At 35.6% G+C, this 27,104-nt stretch overlaps 2 protein-coding genes and 1 long non-coding RNA gene across 4 annotated transcripts in view; 2 read left to right on the top strand and 1 right to left on the bottom strand.

The window, feature by feature from the left end:
* The window catches only part of LOC141498870 (uncharacterized), a 63,181-nt gene extending 36,151 nt beyond the window's left edge, over window positions 1-27,030 (top strand). The window contains exon 3 of the long non-coding RNA XR_012471704.1: window positions 23,801-27,030. This is a non-coding gene — a long non-coding RNA (uncharacterized LOC141498870). The remainder of the gene's footprint in view (window positions 1-23,800) is intronic.
* Window positions 1-27,104, top strand: part of YTHDF3 (YTH N6-methyladenosine RNA binding protein F3) — a 192,140-nt gene that overhangs the window by 36,440 nt on the left and 128,596 nt on the right. The gene's annotated exons all lie outside the window — the stretch shown is intronic.
* TTPA (alpha tocopherol transfer protein) overlaps window positions 1-27,104 on the bottom strand; it is a 69,714-nt gene that overhangs the window by 24,974 nt on the left and 17,636 nt on the right. The gene's annotated exons all lie outside the window — the stretch shown is intronic.

Below are 27,104 nucleotides of genomic sequence, written 5' to 3'. Positions count from 1 at the left end.
TTTGTTGAATAAGTTAAAACAAGTATATAGTAGGATTTTGTTGCTGAGAAACAAAAATCTCATACTTTGAACTATTATCACATTTGATTTGTTTAATCTTCTTTGTAACTAACTTAAAATTGTCTGAGGGCCAAAATAAGAACTTTAGATTTTATTTTCATTCTTACAGGAAAAAAAATGATCCAAATAGTAACAAGATCACTAAAGAACAGCTCCCTTGTCTTTGCTCCCTCCCCCCCCAAACATATTCACAATTTTCTCAATTCTGGTCTCAGAAATACAAAACAAAAAATCCCAAATCTAATATGCCATTTTTTTTGTCCTTTTCCCCAATCCAGCCAAATTGAATCCAATGAAAGTCTTAAGTTTAGTCTCTTTTCAATGTGACTTTTACAATTTAAAATTCAGAAAAATATTTCTGCAACAGGTATTTAACTTTCCTACCTCATTACTTTCTCCCCTACTCCTGCAAATTCAACAGGATAGCAAATAACCTAATCCAAAGAAGATAAATGGATCCAACAAATAACCTAAACCAAATGGATAAATATCAATGGAATTTTCTGTAAAAAAGGGCTAAACCTCTCAATAAACCTCAAGGGATTAAAAACTGATGCTTTTAATAATAACCTACCAAAATGTATAATTATGCGGAGGAAAAAAATCTTTTATTTCCTCCTCAAAATGTGATAGGGGATAAAACAGGGCACTTGGTTGTCTGACAGCAGGCTTAAAAAAGTTCAGAATATCAGGATAAGAGACCCAGTCCAGCAAGAAAGTCATCCTGAGAGTGTAATACTACAAAATGTACAATGAAGAAGGAAAATGTAAAAGATCAACAGTATAAGAATTTGTCAAGGTCAGTGGGGCCAGATAAGTGGACTTTAACATCACAATTCTAGAATTGTTTCTTGAAGAGGAAGAAATAGAATTAGAGAAAACAATGACAGGAAAAGTAGCTGGACTAGATCAATTGAATTTACCCCCAAACAAGAATGACTACTGGTCTGTTGACCCTGTTCTCATCATGATAAGATAATTTCTGGTTTAATTTTCTTGTAACATGCTAAAGCCTTCAAATACAAGTTTGAGACAGCAAATGTTAATCAGTTTCTTTCCTGTTTTACCTGATATGATCCTTCCCCTTCAACTATCTGTTGTCTGATGTGGAAATAATTACCTTCCCCTATCACTCTGGGAAACTGGGAAATTCCATTGTATCCAACCTGCTTACTTTGTACAAAATGTAAATTAAAACTGATGTTTGGAGCTCAACTGAATGCAGTCAGTGCATGCTGAGTAAAAAACCTGCAGTTTTTGCTTATTTCTCGTTAGATTGTTAGCTCCTTGAAAGCAGGATTGTCTCTTTTTTGTACCTTTAGAACTTACCACAGCGACTGACAGATGGTAGACATTTAATAAATGATTACTGACTAACATTGATTAGTCATTGGCAATAGTTCTTATTTAACAAACTCCTGAACAATTCTTTCACATTATCTATGTAAAAAGTTTTTTATCAGAATAATCTACATGAATATAAATGTATCCATAATTAGGATATCAAAGAGGAATTAACAGATTTAATTCATATTTGATGTAAAAACAGATTTAATTCATATTTGATGTAGAGAATATAAATCATGTTTACTGTTTGTTTACTGCGAAAAAAGTTTAATTCAGTATAGAAAAATAATGAATATGGAAGCTCACTTTCAGAAAGCTATTTCTCCTATGAAAGCATATCAAAAAGCTTTTTAGTTCAATTGAAAAATGTAAAGATGTAATATTTTCTCCTTCCTAAAGCTTTTTCCAGTCTTTTCTCTTTGGGAAAGTATTAGAATAAAAGCTAAGACATTAAGACTTTAAAAATGTAACTATGATTTTAAATAGGACCACAAATGATATTACAGTATTTATTAATCCAAGTTACTTTTCTTTAAACGCTGGCTTTGGAAGAAGCAAGAGAAAGCATGAAAACTAGAACAGAAAAAAATGATGACAAAGTTAACCCACAATTATGAAGAGATGAATCTTTGAAATAACTTTAAATTTGATTTATTTAGTACTATTGTCTTTATTAATTAATTTTGAACTTAAATACAAAAGACAAAAGAGGGTGGTGTGAAGTTAACATGCTCCCAGAGCTTTTCCCTACCAAAGATAAAGGAAGCTTTTGTACTGACTTTTAAGCTACAGATTCCCACCAAGAAAAAGAGAAGATGCAAAGAAGTTTTCAATGGTAGACATTCTGGAGATCTTCAGTGAAGGTCTGACTCTTTGGGTGAGGGGGGGGGGGGGAGTGAAGTAAAGCCAAGTGAGGTTGGAGAGAGGGAAAGCCTGCAGGAGGCTTTGAGCCGCAGTGCAGTCCAGGTCCTAACAATTTGGCAACAAGCATAGGTCCCAGCAGCTAGATAGAAAATCATTACAGAGGGTCCCAACCCCAAAGGAATTCTGAAACCTGGGAACAACAGGGAAAAATACAGGACTGGGTTGGGAACAAACCACTCCATAGGCATATGGACATAAAGGAAGAAATAAACCTCTGCAAAGGCAAGGCCTAGACTGTATAGGCAACATCATGGCCAACAACAAGCCAGGGATCATGTCCCAGCTCCAAAATAAAAAGCTTGGATCAATTCTCTAGATCCCAGGAGCAGAGCTAAAACAACAAAAATGAGCAAAAAAAAAAGTGCTCACTATAGCAGATAAAGAAGATAACAATGCCATGTCAGAAGAAATCAGTGAAAAATTGATCACAGGGGAAGTCTCAAGAATCTATGAATTGGACTCAAATCCAAAACCAAATCCAAAATCCAAATAGAAAACCTTAAAAGAAAAGAATTTAAAAATCAAAGAAGAGAGGAAAAAGAAAAATGGGAAAAGAAATGAGAGTCATGCGGGATAATTATGAAAAATTGACCAAAGAAATCAATTCTATTAAAAGTAAAAATAACCAAGTGGAAAAGGAAACATAAAGGATAATTAAAGAAAATAAACCCTAAAAATTGTATTTGAACAAATAGAAACCAATGAATCCACAAAAATGTAAGATTCCATCAAACAAAATGAAAAGGCTGAAAAAAATGGAAGAAATATATAAGGTACCTTTTAGGAAAAACAAATGACCTGGAAAAGAGACCCAGAAGAGATAATCCACAAATCATCGGACTACCAGAAAGCCTAGAACAAAAAAAAAAAAGAACCTGAGAAACATGATGCAGAAAATTATCAAGGAAAACTGTTCAAATCTGCTAGAACAAAAAACAATATAGCCATTGAAAGAATATACAGAACCCCTCCAGAAAGAGACCCCAGGATAAAAACCTCAAGGGCTGTAGTCAAATTCCAGAACTCTCAATTAAAGTAGCAGCAAAAAGAAAACAGTTTAAATACAAAGGAAACACAATCAGACTCACATGGGACTAATGAGCCTCAATATTGAAGGACTGGAGGACTTGGAATACCATATATTGGAGGGCAAAGGACCTGAGATTACAACCCAGAATTTACTACCCTGCAAAATTCATCATATACTGTCAAAGGAAAAGATAGATGTTCAATGAAATAGAGAACTTCTAGAATTTCCTGACACAAAGATCAAAACTGAACAGAGAATTCAATCACCAAATACATGACTCAAGAGATACAGAAAAAGGTAAATGAAAAGGGAAAAGACAAAACAAAAGAAGCAAAGCAAATGTTAGTCAAGAACATCAAATTGTATACAACCCTAAAAAGGAAGACATAATACTTATAAATCTTGAGAATTGTACTTCTCTTAGGCTAACAAAAGGGTTGAATATAATTGAAGAGATTAGATTTAGAGGATTTGGGTATGGTTGCATCTTGTATCTCCATTGAAGAGATCCAAGATGACATAACTATGTTTGAGATAAAAAGCCCTGATGGAAAGCAGGGGTGTTTACTCTAAACTTTTAAGTGTCTCAGTTTCCTTTGACCTACTCCAATTCTGCTGTGCTCACAAAGCTTAGCACTTTCTCTGATGAGGGCATCATAAACTGGGCAGTCCTGAGTTAATGTTTTCCATAACTTATAATCAATTGTAAAGTTCTTAAGTGAGATATTCAGAGCAACCAAGTACTTGGAGCCCTTTGAGATTCTTATAGTTAATTAAATTAGGGTTAGACTTAATCCATACTTAACAAAGGATGAAGTACCCTGGGGAGGGGAAGAAAATATACTTGGGGGGAGGGGTACAAATAATTCATGAAATAGCTTGGGTTTGGATGATATTTTGGCTCATGAGGATTGTGTGTCCTTGGAGAGCACTTGAAAAGGGATAAGATAAAAAATGATTATAATTTGATGTACTTCAAGACTCTTAAAAAGTATATTTTTAATGAGAAAGAAGAGGGGGAGTACTTAGTGATTTTGCCACAATGCTGCTTATTAAACAATCTAGCAATCAATCATTCTGTGATGGTACTTTGATAACACTTGAAGCTTATCAAGGATTCAATTAATTAAACTGTGATTGATGATACCTGATTAACAGTACTTGAAGATGAACAACACCAGGTGAAGAGGAACAAAGATTTATAATTTTAGAGGGAAAGAAGGGAGGATGTGAACACTGAGTAAATTCTGTTCAATAGATTTGACCCAGAGAGAGAGAGTGTAAAATCAATCCTAATCTACATGGAAGGGGGGAATGGGAGAAGTAAAAGATAAGGGAAGAAGGGTCTGATAAAAGGGAAGGCAAAGGTGTAAGCGAAAATAAACTGGAAGTTAAATTTTAAAAGAAAAGTAAAAGGGGAAAGGGAGTAAAATTGTGGTGGGAAGGAATAAGAGGAAAGGAAAGAAAAAATATTAAATGAAGAAAGATAGTATGGAAGGAAATATGGAATTAGTAATCTTAAATATAAAAGTGAATGGGATGAATTGTCCCATAAAATGGAAGTGGGTAGAAAAATGGATTAAAAACCAGAATCCTATAATATGTTGTTTACAAGAAATATATTTGAAGCAGAGAGATACACATAGGATAAAGATAAAAGGATGTAACAAAATATATTATACCTCAGCTGAAATTTAAAAATCAGGGATAACAATCCTGATCTCAGAAAAAGTAAAAGCAAAAATTGATCTCATCAAAAGAGATAAGGAAGGAAACTACATCTTAAAAGGTGCTATTGGTAATGAAACTATATCATTATTAAACATGTATGCACCTAGTGGCATAGCATCCAAATTCCTAGAGGAAAAACTAAGTGAATTACAAAGAGAAAGAGACAGCAAAACTTTAATAATGGGGGACCTCAACTTCCCTCTCTCGAAACCAGATAAATCTAACCACAAAATAAAAAGGAAGTTAAGAAGATGAATGAAATCTTAGAAAACTTAGATATGATGGACCTCTGGAGAAAACTTAATGGGGATAAAAAAGAATATACCTTTTTCTCTGCAGTACATGGCACCTATACCAAAATTGACCATGTACTAGGACACAAAAACTTTATAATCAAATGCAGAAAGGCAGAAATAATAAATACACACTTCTCAGACCATGATGTAATAAAAATTACATATAATAAAGGGTCATAGAAAGATAAACCAAAAACTAATTGGAAACTAAATGACTTAATCTCAAATAATGGGTGGATCAAACAGCAAATAATAGAAATAATCAATTATAGCCCAGAAAATTATACTAATGAGACATCATACCAAAATTTATGGGATGCAGCCAAGGCAGTTTTGAAGGGAAATTTTCTATTTCTAAGTGCCTATATGAACAAAATGGAGAAAAAGGAGATCAATGAATGGGGTATGCAACTAAAAAAGCTAAAAAAAAACTATTTAAAGATCCACAATTAAATACCAAATTAGAAATTTTGAAAATCAAGGGAGAGATTAATAAACTGGAAAGCAAGAAAATCATTGATCTCATAAATAAAACTAAGAGTTGGTTTTATTAAAAAATCAATGAAATAAACAAACCTTTGATTAATCAGATTAAAAAAATGAAAGAAGACAATCAAATTACCAGCATCAGAAATAAAAAGGGTGAACTAACCACCAAGGGGAAGAAATTAAAGAGATAATCCATCTAAGAAAACTGCTTGATACAATTAACAAATTCAGCAAAGTAGCAGGATATAAAACAAACCCACAGAAATCATCAGCATTTCTATATATAAATAACAAAATTCAAGAGCAAGAGATAGAAAGAGAAATTCCATTTAAAGTAACTGCACACATTAAATACTTGGGAATCTACCTCCCAAGACAAACTCAGAAATTGAATGAATACAATTATAAAGTACTTCTCACCCAAATAAAGTTAGATATAAATAATTGGAAAAATGTCAATTGCTCATGGCTAGGTAGATCTAATATATTAAAAATGACAATTCAATCCAAATTACTTATTCAGTGCCATACCAATCAAACTACCAAATAATCGTTTTACTAAGCTAGAAAACAAAATTCATCTGGAGCAACAAAAAGTCAAGAATAGCAAAGGAACTGATGAAAAAAATGAAAAGGAAGGTGCCCTAGCTCCACCAGATCTAAAACTATACTTTAAAGGCAGTCATCAAAACTGCCTGGTACTGGTTATGAAATAGAATAATGGATAAGTGGATTAGGATAGGTTCAAAGAAACCACAGTAAATGACTACAGCAATTTACTGTTTGACAAACCCAAAGACCTCAGCTTCTGGGATAAGAACTCACTATTTGACAAAAATTATTGAGAAAACTGGTTAATAGTATGGCAAAAACTAGGCATAGACCCATATCTCACATCTTATGCCAAAAATAAGATCAAAATGGGTACATGATTTAGAAGTAAAGTGTGACACAATAAATAAATTAAAAGACCAAGGAATACTCCATCTATCAGATCTATGGAAAGGGGACAACTTGAGTTTATTATAAGCTGCAAAATGAATGATTTTTGACTATATTAAAATAAAGTTTTTGCACTAATAAAATCAATGCTGCCAAAATTAGAAGGAAAACAGAAACCTGGGAAACAATCTTCACAACTAGGAATTCTAATAAAGGTCTCATTTCTAAAGTATATAGAAATTTATATCACAAGTCATTCCCTAATTGATAAATGGTCAAAAGATATGAACAGTTTTCAAATGAAGAAATTAAAACTATGTATAATCATATGAAAAAATGCTCCAAATAACTGTTGATTAGAGAAATGCAAATTAAAACAACTCTGAGGTATCACCTCACACCTGTCAGATTGGCCAAGATGAGAAAAAGGGAAATTGAGCAATATTGGAGAAGTTGTGGAAGGATTGAGACTACATTGCTATTGGAGTTGTGAATGGATGGATCCAACCATTCTGGAGAGTAATATGGAGTTATGCACAAAGAGCAATAAAACTGTTCATTCCTTTTGACTCAGCAATTCCAATTCTAGGCCTATATCCAAAAGAAATTATAAAAAAAATAGGAAAAGTTCCATATGTTTCAAAATATTCATAGCAGCTCTTTTTGTAGTAGCAAAGAAATAGAAATTGAGGGGATGCCCATCATTTGGGGAAAGGCTAAACAAGTTATGGTATATGAATACTATGGAATATTTATTGTTCTATAAGAAATCATAAATGGTTGGACTCTAAAGAACCATGGAATAAGTTACAGGATCTGATGCTGAGTGAAGGGAGCAGAACTAAGAGAACAATGTACACATTAACAACAACAACAACCTTGATGGAAGCAACTCCTCTCATCAGTTCAGAGAGCTAGGACAACAGTATTAGACTGCTATGGATAATACTATCCCCATTCAGAGGAAGAAAAACAAAACAAAACAACAAAACAATACCCTTCAGAATCTGATGAACATTTTATTTTTATTTATTTAAGGCAATGGGGTTAAGTGACTTGCCCAAGGTCACACAGCTAGGCAATTATTAAGTATCTGAGGTTACATTTGAACTCAGGTTCTCCTGTCTCCAGACCCATTGGTCCATCCACTAAACCACCTAGCTGCCCCCTTGATGAACCCTTTATAAAAATTATCTCTTATGTTTCTCTTTCCCTTAATCCTAATTCCTCATACCAAAAATGACTAATCTGTAAACATGTTTATCCAAAATATGTATGTACAATGTTAACCTGATTGTATGCCATGGAGGGGAGGGGGGGGTGGGAAGGGAGGGTGGAAGGAAATCTTGTAACTTAAATATATATATATATATATATATATATATATATATATATATATATATGCATATGGTTGAATGTTGAAAAACCTTTCATAACATGTATTTGGAAAAATAAAATATCAATTTAAAAAAACTATAAATGGTTGGACTCTAGAGAAACATGGAATGAATTACAGGATCTGATACTGCATGGAGGGTGCAAAACCAACAAAAATGTACAAATTAATAACTACATTGTGAGATGATCAGCCCTGATGGATGCAGCTGCTCTTAGCTGTTTACATTGCTAGGATAATCCTATTAGACTGGCTATGGACAATGCTATCCCTATCCAGAGGAACAAAACCAACCTTAAATAAAACAAAACAAAACAAAAATCCTTCAGAATCTGATGAATACTACATTCATTTAAAAAAATATATCTCTTGTATTTCTTTCCCTTAATCCTAATTCTTCATACCCAAAATGATGAATGTGTAAATATAATAGTAACCTGATTGCTTGACCCTGAGAGGAGAGGGATGGGAATAGAGGGTAGAAGGAAATTTTGTAACTTAAAAATATACATAGGCATATGGATGAATGTTGAAAAACTTAAATAACTTGTATGTATGTATGTATTTATTTGCAAGGCAAGTGGGGTTAAGTGGCTTGCCCGAGGCCACACAGCTAGTTAATTATTAAGTGTCTGAGACTGGATTTGAACCCAGGTACTCCTGACTCCAGGGCCGGTGCTTTAATCCACTGCACCACCTAGCCACCCCTATAACTTGTATTTAGAAAAATAAAATATCAAAAAAAAGTTTTTTAAAGATACTTCCAAAAAGACAAAAGAGAAAATTTCCATTATATAACACAACATAAAAAAGAGGATTCAAAGTAAAACCATGAGTTTTCATTTCATACTATTTTTAAAATTTTTAATCTGAATTTTACAGTTTTCCCCCAACTCTCACTTCCCTCCCCCACCCCACAGAAGGCAATCTGATGGTCTTTACATTGTTTCCATACTATAGAGTGAGATAAATCATATCCTTAAGGAAAAAAAATATAAGAGGTAGCAAACTTACATAATACATAAGATAACTTTTTTTTTAAATTAAAGGTGATGGTCTTTGGTCTTTGTTTGACAATTCTTTCTTTGGATACAGATTGTATTTTACATCACGGATCCCCTAAAATTGTCCCTGATTATTGCACTGATGAAATGAGCAAGTTCATTAAGGTTGATCATCACCCCCATATACAATGTTCTTCTGGTTCTGCTCATCTCTCATCATCAGTTCATGCAAGTCTTTCCAGACCTCTCTGAATTCCCATCCATTTTGGCTTCTAATACAACAATAGTGTTCCATAATGTACATATACCATAATTTGTTCAGCCATTCCCCAATTGATGGACATTCACTCAGTTTCCAATTCTTTGCCACCACAAACAGAGCTGCTACGGATATTTTTGTTCAAGTAATGTTTTTACACTTTTTCATGATCTCTTCAGGATATAAACCAAGTAGTGGTATTGCTGGATCAAAGGGTATGCACATTTTTATTGCCCTTTGGATATAATTCCAAATTGTTCTCCAGAAAGGTTGGATGAGTTCACAGCTCCATCAAAAATGCATTGGTGTCCCAGAGTTCCCCACATTCCTTCCAACATTGATCATTGTCCTTTCTGGTCATATTGGCCAATCTGAGAGGTGTGAAATGGTATTTCAGAGATGCTTTAATTTGCATTTCTCTAATCAGTAATGGTTTAGAACAATTTTTCATATGACTATGGATCACTTTGATTTCCTCACCTGTAAATGGCCTCTGCATATCCTTTGACCATTTGTCAAAGGAGGAATGGCTTGGTTTTCTTTTTTTATAAATTTGACTCAATTCTCTATAGATTTTAGAAATGATTCCTTTGTCAGAAATACTAGTTGTAAAAATTGTTTCCCTACATTTCTTTTGGTCTTGGTTACAGCATTTCACACTATTTTAAAAAAAAAAAACTATGTAATAAATTTTATGCATTGTTTTCAAAGCTACTTGCTTTTCTGTGCATCCAAGTTTTCTTTTGTTCTCTGCTGTGCACTTTGTACTTTTTTTCCTGTTACCGTTCTAAGGAATATTACCTAAATTTGATTTTAATCTATTAAGGGTGATAACCAAACAAATCTAGTTGTCAAGTCTATTTAATTTCATCTACTGAAGTGACTGAACTATTGTGCCATGTAAAGAGTATCTTCTCTTTTCCCATTTCTGAAGCCAAGATGCTATGATTCACCCTATCCCATTCAAAAAAAGTTTACCTTATTGATACCAATTCATATCAATTGCTTGGAGGAGACCCCCTGAATTTCTAAAGAGAAATAATTTCAGAAGGAAATGAGTAGTGACTATGGTTCTGAAATGTTAATGCCAAAGTGTTCAATATTCTTAGAGAAATTACTTCAATTTTTGTCTTGGGGTTTAGAGGGAAATATTCAAGGGCATTGTAGGGGTAGGTAGCTGGGAGAAGGAGCACAGTTGGTCATTTCTCTCTAAGACAGAAAATGCTGAGATGTAGAAAAATATTAAATAAAATAAGATAGTTTCTGGTAAATTTGTGACCATTACACAAATTACATTATTAATAGTTTTTCTTTGAAATAAACCTTTGTTAAAAAGTAAATGTAAACCATCATTTACCATTCCTAGTGATGGACTCATATTTTCTTTGAAGAGGCTGTTGCCCAGACTTGATATGTGCTTACAACTCACCTCTGCCTCTTACAAACCTTGGTTTTCATCAAAGCTCAGTATTTCAGTTCAAATACCATCTCCAACATGAGATTTTTCTTGATCTCTATATGCTAGTACTCCCAAATGACTTTGTATTAATTTTATACATATATAGCTTATATATATTCACACATACACACATACACACACACACACACGTATTTTCTCTCCTTCATAGAAAGTAGTTCCTTGAGAACAAGAAAGATTTCATTTATGTCTTTGAATTCCATATAATAAAGATTTTTAAGGGAAAAATAAAAATAAGAAAAAATCAAGAAAATATAATAAAAATCTGATAATATGCAAAATTTTATATTAATGGACTCCCCACTTCTGGGGGTAGGGAGCAGTGTCTTTTCATGTTTTTGTTGGGGCCAAGTTTGTCATTTTATATAGCATTTAATTTTGATGGTTTGTGGTTGTTGTTCTTTCCATTTACATTGTTGTAGTAAAGTCTTCCCTCTCATCCAACTTACATATTTCTTTGCCTTTCTATTGTACAAAAACAATAGAACAAGCTAACTTTATAACATGAGGGACAACTACAATAAACAAACTAAGGAATCAACAAACTGATAAATAATAAGACAGTTAAATGAATACTTGTTATGGGGCTAGTGGGACAAAGGATCCAAACAGAGAATTCATTAAATTTGAGAATAATTATTATATTTCCCTTAAAGTTTGCTACCCCTTTCTTAATGACCTATTTCTTCAGTGATATCTTTCATTTTGAATCTCCTGTTCAAAATCTTGGGGCTATTATTGACTCTTTCCCCTCACTTTTCTCTCCTATTAATTAATGATCCTATTAACTTGATCTCACTCTATTCCTTTGTACAAACTGCACTTTAGTTAAAATGCAATACTGCATTTCACAATTTTTCACAATGTTCCATATTTTCACAATGTTCCATAGGAGTGGAATGTTTCCCATTACATGTTTTCTTTGGCATTTTTTGTATTTCCTTGACTAAGTTGCAGACTTAATTTTCATGATTTCCTGCATCTCTCTCATTTCTTTTCCCAATTTTTCCCTCTACCTACCTTACTTGATTTTCAAACTCTTTTTTGGGATCTGGCATAAGCTGAGCCCAACTCCTATTTTTCCTGGAGCCTTTGGATATAGAAACTTGGACTTTGTTATCTTCTAAGTGTGTGTTTTGATCCTCCATGGGACCAAAATAATTTTCTATGGTCAGGTTCTTTTCTTCTGTTTACTCAGTTCCCCAGCCTGTGCCCTGGTTTTGAGGTGCCTCACAAGCTTTTGAGTATTATAGAGACACCCCTGCAAAGACCTCGATTACTTCAAGTTCTTATAAGAGCTCTGACTGCTCCTCTGACCTGTGCTCTGGTCTGTGAATGACCACAAGCACTCCCTTCTACCCTGGAGCTGTGAGGAGGATTCCCTGCTCTGCTATTGCAATATGGAGCCCCAGACTGTGACCAGGGTCTGAATATGAATGAAGTCTCAGAATCCTGTCTTAAGGATAGTGGAGAGACCTTGACAATCTCCCCAACCCCCTTAACTGTCTGTGGGCTGAGTACTCTGGAAACAGCTGCCAGGTGGCTCCTGCTGGGTGGTTCCTTAGTCCTGCTTCTGTTTCTGGGGCAGGTGTTAGGCTGAGGGCTACACTGACCTGGGCTCCATGCTTGCTCTGGTAGAGGTTTCTCCACTGATCTTCCAAATTGTGCTTGGTAATCCTTGGGTTGGGAAGTCTGGAAACCATTCTGCTGCCATGAACCAGTGCCCTCAGGGACTCAGGTGCGCCAACCTCCTCCCACATTCCTGGAAGACTGGAGCTCATTCACTCTGGCACAGAAGGATCTTGGCCTTATTGCCATACCTTCTGGCCCCAGTTGTGACAGAGCCTTCCAACATATCTTCAAGTTACCTTTGACTGGAGGATTGTTTGTGTCTTTCTGTGGGTTCTGCCTCTCTAAAATTTAGAATCATAATTTTAAGGTTTTTGGAATATTTTGGAAAAGAGCTTCCAGGAAACCCTGCACTTACATTGTCATCTTGGCCCCGCTTTTTTTTTTTTTTAGATTTTGCAAGGCAGTAGGGTTAAGTGGCTTGCCCAAGTCCACACGGCTAGGTAATTATTAAGTGTCTGAGGCCGGATTTGAACTCAGGTACTCCTGACTCCAAGGCCAGTGCTCTATCCACTGCACCACCTAGCCGCCCCTTGGCCCCACTTTCAATGGAGATTCTTGAAGAATCTGCTTTCCAGTCAAAGAAAGGGGGTAGTGAGGGGTAGAGCAAATTAACAAGATCTGAGTTCTAGAGCTGTTGTGATGTTCCAAGATGAAGAATGTGATGAGCCATGAGTTAAAGAAAAACTATTAATAGTGTATTTTCTGCTTTAGGCACATATCTACCAGAAGAGAAATCCAAAGGAACATAGGCTAATGGAAAATAGAACTTTCAATAAGCAAAAATTTGTAATGGGAAACATTCCACTCCTATGGAACATTGTGAAAATATGGAACATTGTGAAAAATTGTGAAATGCAGTATTGCATTTTAACTAAAGTGCAGTTTGTACAAAGGAATAGAGTGAGATCAAGTTAATAGGATCATTAATTAATAGGAGAGAAAAGTGAGGGGAAAGAGTCAATAATAGCCCCAAGATTTTGAACAGGAGATTCAAAATGAAAGATATCACTGAAGAAATAGGTCATTAAGAAAGGGGTAGCAAACTTTAAGGGAAATATTATAATTATTCTCAAATTTAATGAATTCTCTGTTTGGATCCTTTGTCCCACCAGCCCTATAACAAGTATTTATTTAACTGTCTTATTATTTATCTGTATGTTGATTCCTTAGTTTGTTTATTGTAGTTGGGCTTAGGTCCTCCTGGCTCCATGGCTGGTGCTCTGTCTGCTGTGCCACTCCACTGTCCCATAGCACATTTGAGGAGGGACAAAGTGAAAGGAGAAAAAATAGAATAAATGGGGGTGGGGAGGAATGAATGTTAAGGAGATACAATCAGCAATAGCAACTGTGGGAAAAAAATATGGAAGCCATTTCACTGATGGACTTATGACAAAGAACTCGATCCACCCTAAAGACAGAGCTGATAGTATCTGAATGCAGATTGAAGTACAATTTTTTTTCTCTTTTACTTCATTTTCCATGAGGTTTTTCTATTTTTGTGGGAGAGGGGATTATGCTTACTCTTACAACAATATTTTAGTAATGTATAAATAAATAAAAAATGTAAAAATAAAAAATGAATCTCCATTGAAGGCAAATATCATCTCTTCATTTCCTGCTAAATTGCAATCCTCTTGACTTTTCTATCATGTCCCTGTGTCATCTAACATAAATGCTTGTTGATTGACAATCTGCCAATCCATTAAGAATCAGCTCAAATTAAATATCTTTTCTATTAAAAATTTTTTTATCCTGAATCTGATTCTTTCCCTTTCTTTTCCTTGTATATCATTTATGTGATTAACAAGTACAATTATTACTATAGTTATTTGTGTACATACCTCTCCCAACTCTACCCTACTAGAATTCTAGAAGAGCAGGGACTTTTTAGAGATCTCAAACACCACCAACAAAAGTACTTGAAATAAAACTCGAATTTTCTAAAGGTGGAAAAACAATGAATAAAATATAAAAGAAATAAGTGAAAACTAGAATTTTCTCAAGGTGAAGTAAAAATGAGTAAACATATTAAAGAAAGAAGTGAAATTAGCAAAATGTTATCACAGTGGGTAAAAGGGGCTGAATGCAGCTTTTAAAATGGGCAGGAATTCACAATGGAAAATTCTATTCTCAATTTGACTCTTACCAACAAGGAGAAACTATCAGAAATGATGCAAATCTTGGAATGAAGTGACCATTCTATTTTAAATTTTGTAAAAGGAGCAGAGGAAAGTTGGAAATAGTCTGATATATAATCTAAGTTTTTGAAGAACAAATTTCAGAGTTTTCAGAAAAGTAGAGACGGGGGCCAATTAACTAAAATTTTAAAGGGAAAATAATTTAAGAAAAAAGTTAAGTGGCCAAGAGACATGGAATATAGATCACATTTTTCAGACATGGCCAATAAACTGATTTATTTTGCTCAATCGTATTTATTTATTACAGGTAGAGGAAAGAAGGTAGTGACAATGACCTTTTAAAAGAAAACAACTATGTTGTTCTAAATCATACTTAAATCATAAATCATACAAAGTGAGCATAAACACTAGACACAGTAATAGCAATATTGTAGGATGAAGAACTTTAAATGAATTAACTATTCTCAGCCATCCAAGACAATCCCAAAAGACTTATGATGAAAAATCTGCCTTCAGAAAAAGAACTGATGCTATCTCATTACCAACTGATGAGATTATTTTCTTTCTTTTTACTTTCTTTCTTTTTTTTCTTTCTTTGTTTCTTTGCTCCTTCCTTCCTTTCTTCCTTCCTCCCTCTCTCTCTTTTCTTCCTTATCTTTAAATTTAAAAAAACAAAACAAAACTATGTTTTGTTCAAGGAATAGCCTGGAAGCATAGATGGAAAAATATGTATTGGGAGGAAAGATATAAGAAAAGAGAGGAAGGATATAAGAAGACAAGAAAGGGAGGAGAGGCTGAGTTATGAAGGATTTTGAATGCCAAAGAGAAAATTTTATGATTGATACTGAAGATGAAAGAGATGCACAAAAGTTTATTGGAGAGAGGAGAAAGAGGAACATGCTTTAGGAAAATCTCTTTGGTGGTAAAATGAAGGATGGATTGGAATGGGGATATGTTTGAGGCAGGCAGACCCATCAGTGAGCTATTTTAATGGTCAATGTGTGAGGTGATGGAGACCACAACTGGGGTAGTGGCAATGACAGAGTAAAGAAGGTGGCATATTTGAAAGATGTTGCCAAGATAAAATCAGTAGACCTTGGCAACAGATTGGATATTGGGGGAGGGAGTGTTGGTGGGAGGTAGTGAAGAGTTAAGGATGAAATCTAGATTGTGAACCTAGGTAACTGACAGGATGGTAGGGCCCTCAATAGAAAAAGGAAAGTTTGGAAGGAAGGAAGATTTAGGGGAAAGACAGAGAACTCTATCAAGTATATGTTAGTTTTAAGGTATCAATTAGAAACTCAGTTTGAGATGTCAAAGGCTGTTGGAGGTTTGAAACAAATTCAGAAGCCAAGCATCCAGGTTCAGGTATTTTCTAGTTGTATGACTAACTAATCACTCAACTTCTGTTTGCCTAAGTTTCCTCAATTGTAAAACAGGGATTTATTAGGGGTTTTGTGAGGATCAAATGTAATCATATTTGTAAAATGCCTGGCACATTTGTTGTTATTCAATTGTTTCAGTCATGTCTGACCCTATTTGGGGTTTTCTTGGTAAAGATACTGGAATGGTTTCCTTCCTTAGCACATTTTACAGATGAGGAAACTGAAGTAAGTAGGGTTAAATGAATTGCTTAGGGTCACATATCCAGTAAGTGTCTGAAGATAGATTTGAACTCAGGTCTTTCTGATTCCAGATCCAGAGCTTTTCCCACTGGTTTTATTTTCAATAAAAGTTTATTCTATCCATCTATCCCCACTTGCTACTACTATTCTATTGATATAAAGAGTGTTGTATCTGTACTCATAGGTGAAAATCATGACTCTATTGCCTGTGAATCCTTGGACAAGTTATTTCATCTCTTGAAGTTTTAGTTTCTCTACCTGTCAAATAATGGAATAGAACTATATAATCTAAGGATTCTTCCTGTTCTAAATCTATTTTCCTTCCTGTTCCTTATTGAATGATTTCACCAAGGTCAATACTTTTATAAAATACTTACTCAAAGTGATAAAAGAAACCTAATTATGGTCAAATAAAAGCATCTACTAGGAATCTCAGACTATGACTCCCATCTACTCCTCCACTGGCCCAGGAAGAATGAAGGGACAACAGTCCAAAACTAGAGTTCTTAGATCCTTTTAGCCAGGAGCTGAACAAAAGGTATTTCATTCATGAACCAAGCAACTGCTCAGAGTGGACTGATGAATGCCATAATTACAGGTTGATTGAGAGTCTCTAGAACATTCTGCTTGGGTGAGCAGGAAGTAACTGAAAGTGATTTTGTCAGCAGCTTTACCCCCTTCTTACCTTCAAAATCACCTTTCTCAACTGAGATTGCAGGCATATAGCAACCTATTTCTCTCCTTCCTTTCATTTGTGCTTAGTACTGAAAGAAAGTCTCTTGGTTTTCTCAAAATGAATATAGCATTGCCAGGCTATTACAGCCCTCTTGGGCAAAAGACACATGCATAAGCAAGGTGGCTTGCCCCCCACAGTCATTTTTCTTTTCCAAATCTCAGCATATGCTCCTATTTTCCCTCCACCTATCTTTGAGTTAACCATTATTAAAAAAAAACCTCTCTACTCTATAACTGTTGACATCTATCCTATAACTGTTGACAGTCTTTCCAGATACCAGGAAGAAAACCTAGATGTTATACTTTATTATTACTCCCATATCTAACCTGTTGCCAAGGCCTGCCAATTTTATCTTCATCACATCTCTTGCATATGTCCCATCTCTTGTTACCACCAATCTCTTTCAGACTCTCATTTTTATCATGCTTGGCCTATTTCAATAGTCTGCTATTTGATCTGCCAAGGCTTATCTACAGAGTGGAAGAGCCAAAGAGTAGATTAACTTCCCCAGAGGACAAGTCTATCCCCACTCTAGTCTATCTTTCACTAGCTGTCAAAGTGATCTTCCCAAAGTGCTGAACTGATTGTATTAGCTTCCTAGTCAATAAACAAACTCCAGTGACTCCTTCTCACCTCCAGGATCAAATATAAAATCCTCTGATTGTCATTCAAAAGCATTCATAACATGCTCCCTTCCTAACTTCCTTTCCATCTCCACCTCTCTATTTCTCTCATTTCCTCACATCCAATCTACAATTCCATCTTCTCTCTTATCCTTTCCCAATCCTCCCTTAATTCTGTTTTCCTTCTATTGATTATTTCTAGATTATCTATAAATAAAATGTTTATACATAATTATCTGCATGTTTTCTTTCCCATTAGACACAGTTCCTTGAAAGCAGAGATTGTTTTTTGCCTTTTTTTTTTGCTTAGAACAATGGCTCTCATAAATCAAGTGTTAGTTAATTTTTGACTGCCTGAGAATAATGACTAAGGGGAAAACCATTTTAATTCATGGAGTCAAAGCAATAGGAAATTGAGCCAGAGTCAACTAGCAGAGAAACAATGGTTATAATGCTTTGTTTCTAGACTTTTTCTAGAGCAAGTGTAAAAGGCAAGAAGTGGGTATCTTAGGCAAGATATCTCTGTGGATAGTTGGGATGGGATATGGAATATGAGGCATCCTGAAGACAGATAAATTCACATACATTCAGTCATCAATAAAGATGACTTAGCCCCAAGGTGCAAGGGCCAAAGAAGAGAAGATTAACTTCTAGGGAGAGAGGTTATAAATTCTAGAGATTTGGTTCTTGGTATTAGTTCAAGTTGGGAGTAGCAGGACAGGTGGCTAGATGGCCTTGAGAAATGGCTGCAAGGCTTGATCTGGGGCAGGAGGATATAACAGATTAGATAAATATAAAGTCACTTCTAGCTCTAAATTTGTAATTCTATAGCATAAGATATCAAAATAGCTCCTAAGAGAATGATGAAATGAATACTAATCAATTAACAATCATTTATTGAACATCTACAAAGTGCAAGGCACAGTATTTGAAAAAAGACAAAAATAAAACAGATACTATTCTCAAGAAAAACAGCTTTTTGATCGTAGTATTCCATTTAATGAGAATTACCTTCAGTCCCAAATTAAGCAAGTTAAATGAGCTAATATATACTATGAGGATGTTGTGAAACTGAGCAATAAGGGGGGGGCAGGAAAAACATGAGTGTCAAGTTATATTGTATCTGGGCCAAGGTAGCATGAAGGCAGCATTTCCCGGGAACTCCTTCCCCAAAAAACTCCCAAAGCCATCAAATAATGACTCTAGTCAAAATTTAGAGGGGTAGAACCCACAGAAAGACTGAGTGATACATTTTCCCAGTCCAAGATAACTTAGAAGTTCCGTGGGAAAGGTGTGTTTCACCAGGACCGGGAATTGGAAAAAAACACTGGTTGCAGCCCAGATGGGAACAGCTTGAAGGGGCAGGGAGAGAATTCTGCTACACCAGAATGAGTCTGGATTGAGGAGAACCAGCAGAATCAGGAGAAATCAGTCTGCACCTCCAGAGCACAGCCCACAGATGGTAAGGGTATCAGGGGAGACTGCAGAAATTCTCTGCTCTCCCTGGAGGCAGGACTCTGCTGTTTGCCTACACTCAGATCCAGGTTGCAGTTTGGACTTCCATACCAAGATAGCTGAGTAGGGCTCCTCCTTACAGCTCCAGGGCAGAGGGAAGTGCTGTGGTCATCTACATATCAAAGCACAGGCAAGAGAGACCATAAGACCTTGGATGAATAAAGGTCCCAATGGGGTGTCTCCCCCCCAAAAACCCAAAGTCTTTGAAGTTCTGTAAATTAGTCTTGGGCTGAGGAAATGAGTAAACAACAGAAAAAGAAGAATCTGACCATAGAAAATTACTTTAGTCCCATGAAAGATCAAAACACATACTGAGATGATGACAAAATCGAAGCTTTCCTATCCAAAAACCTCCAATAGAAATAGAAAATAGGCTCAGACTATGGATGAGTTCAAAAAAGACTTTGAAAATAATTAAGGGAGGTGGAGGAAAAACTGGAAGGAGAAATGAGAGTGGTGCAGAAAAATCATAAAAACCAAACCAGCAGCTTGGTGAAAGAAATACAAAAAAAAATACTGAAGAAAATAATATGTTAAAAAACCAGCTTAGGCCAAATGGAAAAAGCAAAACAAAAAGGCAAATGAGGAGAAGAATGCCTTAAAAAGCAGAATTGGCCAGCTGGAAAAGGAGATAAAAAAATCTCTGAAGAAAATAACTCCTTCAAATGCAGAATGGAACTAAAGGAAGCCCATGACTTTGAAAGAAATCAGGAAGAAATAAAACTCTTCCAAAAAATGCCAAAAATTAGAAGAAATTGTGAAATATCTCATTGGAAAAACAATCAACCTCAAAAACAGATCCAGAAGAAATAATTTAAAAATTATTGGGCTCCCTAAAAGTCATGACCAGGAAAAGAGTCTAGACTTCATTTTTAAAGAAATAATGCAGCAAAATTTCCCTGAGATGCTAGAAGCAGAGAGTAAAATAGAAATTGAGGAAATTCACCAATCACCTCCTTAAAGAGATCCCAAAAGAAAAACTTCCAGCAATGTTATAGCCAAATTCCAAAACTCCCAAATTGAAGCGGAAATTCTAAAAGCTGCCAGAAACAAACAATTCAACTACTGAGGCTCCATAGTTAGGATTACACAGGATCTGGCAGCATCTACATTAAGGGCTCATAGGGATTGGAATATGATATTCCGGAAGGCAAAAGATCTTGGTTTACAACCAAGAGTCAACTACCCAGCAAAACTGAACATCCTCTTTCAGGAGAAAAGATGGACTTTCAATGAAACAGGGAACTTTCAAACTTTCCTATTGAAACAACCAGAGCTGAATAGAGAGTTTGATCTCTAAATACAGGACTTGGGTGAACATAGAGGAGGTGGATGAGAAGGACAAACTATGAGGAACTTAATGATATTGAACTGTTTGTATTTCTTCATGGGAAGAAGATATTGATAACTCATATAAACTTTCTCATTTATAAGTGCTGTTAGAAGGAGCATATATGGACAGGGCACAGGAAGAAGCAGAATATAATGGTATAATGTAGTAAAAAGATGGAGTCAATGGATGATAAAGGAAAATACTGGCAGGAAGGGAAAAGAGATGAAGAAGAAGCTAAGAAATTTCACATAAGAATCAAGAAAATTTTTTTCAATGGAGTGGAATGGGGGGAAGCAAGGGGGAAATGAGTGAACCTTCATTCTCATCAGAAATGGCTCAGAGAGGAAATAACATACATACTTAATAGGGTATAGAAATCTATCTGAGCCTAGAGAAAAATGAAAAGAAAGGGATGGGATCAGGGGGAATGGGGGGGGGAAGGGAAGGGGGGGAATAGCTGATAGAAGAGAGGGAAGATTGTGGTAGAGGGTACTCAGATACAACACATCTTTGGATAGAGCCAGGATGAAAGGAGAAAGAGAATAGAATAAATGAGAGTGGGGAGGAATAGAGTGGAAGGAAATACAGCTAGTAATAGCAACTGTGGGAAAAATATTGAAGCAACTTCTCTGGTGGACTAATGAGAAAGAAAGAAACTCACCCCAGACACAGAGTCATTGGAATCTGAACACAGAATGAAATACATTTTTTTTCTCTCTCACTATTCTTGAGGTTTCTCATCATCTTTGGGGGGTTTATGTTTACTCTTATAACAAAATTATTATAATAATATAAAATAAATAAATCTAGATCCTTCAAAAAAAAGTCATTGTATCTGGCAGCTTCTGCTGGACCACCATAACATGAGGGTGCCTTGTATAAAGCTATACTCCCTTAGTCATAACAAATGTAAAAAGAAGCATATTTTTTATGCATTAAGTTGTGATCAACTTTTTCTGACCCTGTTTGTGACTCTTTTGACAAAGATACTGGAGTGGTTTGCCATTTCATCTTCTGTTCATTTTATGGATGAAGAAACAGAGGCTAAATAATACATCTAGATGTAAGCATCTTCCCTGAACTTAGAAGGATGAGTCTTCTTGATTCTGAACCCCAAGCACTCTCCACTATGCCCCCTAGATATCCTTCTTATGGTACAGAAATAGAATAGGTTCACAATTCCTGTTTGGAGATGTAAGGTATAGCCAGGATGTATGGGTTATTCAGGGAAGACCAGCACCTCCGGTGTTAGGGCTTGCCAAGTCCTTTCCAGGGCTTTTTAGTCCATCTTTTGTGTCTGCTTGGTGTCTCAACTATGGTTACAACTCTTATCATATTTAGTGGCTAGACCATGATAAACCTTCTTTGGCTAAACCAGGTTGAAGGAAAGAGATGGTCTCAGACTCAATGGTGAGATAGGGGGATGTTTGCCCCAAGCATGTGAAGACCTCTCTCAGCATAAAGGATAATGAGAGCAGTTTGTTCCAACAGCCATGAAGGCAGTTGAAACGGGTACTGTGGAGGGCTTAGAACTTAGACCTTGAAAATGCCAAGATCATCCCTGCATCCTGGGCCATTGCCAGTCGTCTTGACTTTTGTATTGCTTCTGGACTTTGATGAATAGAGAGTGAAGCTGATAACTCTGTGTAACTCTGCCTCACTTAATTCATGTACAAGTCAAGATTTCATTGGTCCTTTTAAAAAATGATGCCTAAATGGGGCAGCTAGGTGGCACAATGGCTAGAGCACTGGCCCTGGAGTCAGGAGTACCTGAGTTCAAATCTGGCCTCAGACACTTAATAATTACCTAGCTGTGTGACCTTGGGCAAGTCACTTAAACCCACTACCTAGCAAAAACTTAAAAAATAAAAATAAATAAATAAATATATTTCTTAAGAATGATCAATGAACAACAAGGCATAGCCAAGCTGGATCATCTGTTTTATCCTTCATAGATTCAAGAGAGAGAAGAAGAATGGAGGTGGGCAGGTAAAGAAACTCATGTGAAAGGGCCTTGATCTTCTCAATTCTCTATGTGGTTTACTTGAAATAAAATCCTTTATCAAAGATATAATTTCCAATTAAAACATTTGTTTATGGGGGGAAATTCAGTTTGCTTTATAATATAACATTCTTTCATTTTTCAAAGTGAAAAGCGGAGACTGGACAAAATAGTAACCATTAGCATAAGATCTAGTACAGAAATAGAAAGCCATTGGGTTCCTCCACCAGACATGATGCCATTTTTCAAACAATTGCATGCATAGAACATGCCATTGCTAGTACTCTCTTTCTGCAAATAGAAAAGCCTTGTCTAGAATTTATTTTTATTTTCTAATAACTGATAAAGTTCTAGCTCAAGCAAATAAATTATTATGCACTACTGAGCAACTTTCTAATAATTCAGTGATCAGGCATAAAGGAAGAAAAATATTGGCATTGTATGAATGTCCTTTAATTGTGAAGGCTCTTTGCTATTTTGAAAAATGAATTAACAATCACTTAAAATGCCATTTTGGGGGCAGCTAGGTGGCACAGTGGATAGAGCACTGGCCTTGGAGTCAGGAGTACCTGAGTTCAAATCCAGCCTCAGACACTTAATAATGGCCTAGCTGTGTGGCCTTGGGCAAGCCACTTAACCCCATTGCCTTGCAAAAAAAAAAAAAACTAACTAAAATGCCATTTTGTTTCAACCTATCCTTTGTTCATTAGGATATTCCAATGCTACTCTGTCAAATCACTCAAACTTAACAGAAAAGTCTAATTTACTTAAATGGAAGCTTTCTAGTAATATATGAAAATAATGGCAATTAAAGTAAGCAAAATATACAAATAGAGGGTAAGCAAATAGAAAATAGAGGATTAAAAGATGGATTCTATGAGAAAATGTTTAAGAAACATGAGCTGTTTATGCTGGAAAAAAAGCAGGACAAAATATTATTAATTATCAAGCTTGGGAAGGACTATGCATATTAATGGTCAAGGGATGTTTCCCATTCTGAAAACTGTAAAATTTGTTTCAAATTGTAGGGAAGAATGCTTAATTAAGTTAACAATTCAATAGAATTCATGATTAAGGAAGTTGTAATTCTGTATTTTAATTTAACTGAAATACTTGAAAATTCTTCAAGCAAACAACATGTTCTGATTACTTATAAAAATAGGTATGAAAGACTGGAAAAGAAAGGAAAAACAAAAGTTGTTTTCAAACTTTCACCCTTTTCCTTTTCTTCCCCTTCACAGGGAAAAGCAAAGAGAACTATTCAAAGACTTTGATTCCTTTCCAGTTGATTGCAACACAATACTTGCCTCAAATTAACCAATTGCTGCCTGGAAGACATGGTACAATGGAAAATGTATTCTCACTTCACATTTTTAAGCCATGTCTTTGTATTATTGAAATAAATTATACAGAAAATATAACATGCAAGTTTTTTTTTGGTTGTTGAATCATTTTAGTTGTATAAGACTCTGTGATTCCACTTGGAATTTTCTTGGCAAGGATACCATAATGGTATACCATTTCTTTCTTTAGCTCATTTTACAGATGAGAAAACTGAGGCACACAGAGTTAAGTGATTTACTTAGAATCATGCTGGTAGTAAGTGTCTGAGGCCAGATTTAAACTCACAAAGTTTAAACTCACTCTTATACTAATTCCAGTGCCCTAAGCATTGCACCATCTGGTTTTCTCAAACTCTATATAAATATTAATTATTTGGAGTCATAAATTCTGGATCCACTAATCCCAGGTCCACTATTTGCTACCAATAAAACCTTGGGCAACTCACTTAACTCTTGCTTTTCTTCCTTTGTAAAATGAAGGGTATTGAAAGGGAAGGAATCAACTAGATGTCCTTTAAATCCATTCCCCACCCTGTAGTTGAATGAAAACAATAGACAAAAACCTTTGCTAAAGCTGAATGCAAGGAAAGTTTTCCCTCAATTACCATTGTCTTTCATATCATTTTTCTTTGTGACCACATGGAATTGTAGTTTAATGAACAGCAATATATCTCTAAATGTATGCTGAAAGAGTGGGTCATGGTCCCACAAATTTAAATACTGACACTACTACTTACTACCTATATGACCTTGATCAAATTATTCTTTCTGGTCCCAGTTTCTTCATTTCTAAAATAAGGCAGTTGGTTAGCAGACCTTTAAGATCCCTTGCAGTTCAAAGTCTATGATCTGATTATCTACTCATACTTTGATTCCATCTTCTGCTGATATGGGGTTTCAAGAAACATTTGTCTTTTATTATTGCTGCAAGAATGTAAGTCAATCAGAATTTAGAAGCTTTTAATTACTCTGGAAGTGTCCAAGACAATAGCAGAATGATACAGTACAGCAAGTTTATATACTGAAAAACCACATCCTTGTTTACTTCTGATCTAACTTAAAATCACGCAAGGTTCATATTTACCTAGGGACTTTCCACCCAGGTGAGGAAAAGGGAAAACTATGTGTATGGAAGACAGAGGCAAGCAAAAAATTGATATGGCAGCATGTTCATTGCAGTTACAGGTGCTGGGTGGGGGCAAGAGGGGGTTTTGTAAACAGGATGTCAGAGAACTGCAGGGGGCTACAGTGGAAAATTACAGGCCCTTTGTTGCTGGGCTGGGGAAGCAGGTTTCAGGGGCAGGGGACCTGAGGGGCAACCATAACACCTTCATACTTCTTTGATTGATTTCTCTCCTTTGACTCCATCTGCTTGTATATACCCAATCTGAAGGATTTTTTAAAGCATTCCATTGACTCTTCTTTCTCTTATAATTACTATTTCATCTCTTTCCTCCTCTTCACAAACAAATTTCTTCATAAAGTCTTATATCCTTCAGTTCCCCAACAATCTAACCTTCTTCAACTTGATTTTAACCCCTACTGTTTTTTTTTCTAAGGTTTTTGCAAGGCAAATGGAGTTAAGTGGCTTGCCCAAGGCCACACAGCTAGGTAATTATTAAATGTCTGAGGGCGGATTTGAACTCAGGTACTCCTGACTCCAGGGCAGGTGCTCTATCCACTGCACCACCTAGCTGCCCCTGACCCCTACTGTTTTAATGAATTTGCTGTCTCAGAATTATTAATGAGTAGTTGCTCACCAAGAAGAATGCGCATATCACCACGCTCTTCCCTCATCCCCTCTGGTTTCCCTATAACATTTAGTATCACTGACAAAACTGAAGGGAGCTGGTAGTACATTCATGAATAAAGTGCCATCCCTGGAGTCAGGAAGATCTGAGTTCAGATCTCTACTCAGACAGTTATTAGCTATGTGTGACCCTGGGACAGTTTGCCTCAATTTCTTAAACTGTAAAGTGGGGATAATAATAGCATCTACCTAAAGGCTGATGTGAGGATAATATGAGGTATTTGAAAAAAGTGCTTAGTTCCATAGTTTACTGGTGCCATATAAAGTTTTATTTCCTCACCTTCATAGCTATTTCCTCTCTCATGGCTTTAGAGATACTATATTCTCCTGGTTCTCTTACTCCTGCACTGAATGCTACCTGATCATCAAAAATTAGTTACCGGGGACAACAAGGTGGCAGAGTGGATAAAGCATTGGCCCTGGATTCAGGAGTTCCTGAGTTCAAATCTGGCCTCAAACATTTAACAATTGCCTACCTGTGTGACCTTGGGCAAGTCACTTAGCCCCACTGCCTTAAATAAATAAAATTTTTAAAAAATTAATTATCAGCTCTCTGCTCTTTTCTCTTCTTTCTTCATTTTCTTCTTCTTCACTGTCTCTTCTAAGACAATTTAAGTGAGTCCTTTGTCAAAACTTAACACAAATTGGGAGTTAACTAGCATAATAATAATGTTTGTCCTTCATTTCTGAAGAAGACCATGACATCAGGGAGATGATGCCTTGGCAAGAATATGGATTGAATTTGAGTGAGGGGTACCATGCCAAGTCATTTTTTCCTTTAGAGCCATCTGGGTCCAGTGGCCAGATATGAATCAGGATGACTAGAGATAGCCCTGGTTGGAAGGCAATCAGGGTTAAATGATTTGCCCAAGGTCACACAGTAAGTCTGTCTAAGGTCAAATTTGAAATCAGGCCTTCCTGACTTCAAGATGAGTGCTCCATTCACTGAGCCATCTAGCTGCCCTACAGCATATATATGTATATATATATATATATATACATATATATATATGTACAAATACACCCACAAATATAAAAATATGTGACATATAGACTCACAGTTGCAACAACTGTATGTCTGACAGGTTGTCTCAAATTCAGCATGTTCAGATTCCAATCTTATTGGTATTTCCCAGAAAACTGATTTTTTTTCCTCTGACTTTTCTATTCCCTTCAGTGGTACTAGCATACCTAATTCAATTAAAACATCATTTATTAAATTCCTAAACTACATGCTAGGTATTTCCAGCAAGGTGTTATAAATGCAAAGATTAAGTAGTCTCTGGTCTCAAAAAATTTACATTTACATAGGGGTGGATGTGGGGTGGGATATAATATTACACAAAAAAGTAAATACAGAATATTTTGAGAAGGGAGAGAGTTCTAACAACT

The sequence above is a fragment of the Macrotis lagotis genome, chromosome X (assembly GCF_037893015.1).
Source record: "Macrotis lagotis isolate mMagLag1 chromosome X, bilby.v1.9.chrom.fasta, whole genome shotgun sequence".
Classification (NCBI taxonomy): Eukaryota; Metazoa; Chordata; class Mammalia; order Peramelemorphia; family Peramelidae; genus Macrotis; species Macrotis lagotis.
This window is presented reverse-complemented; position numbering and strand designations above follow the sequence as displayed.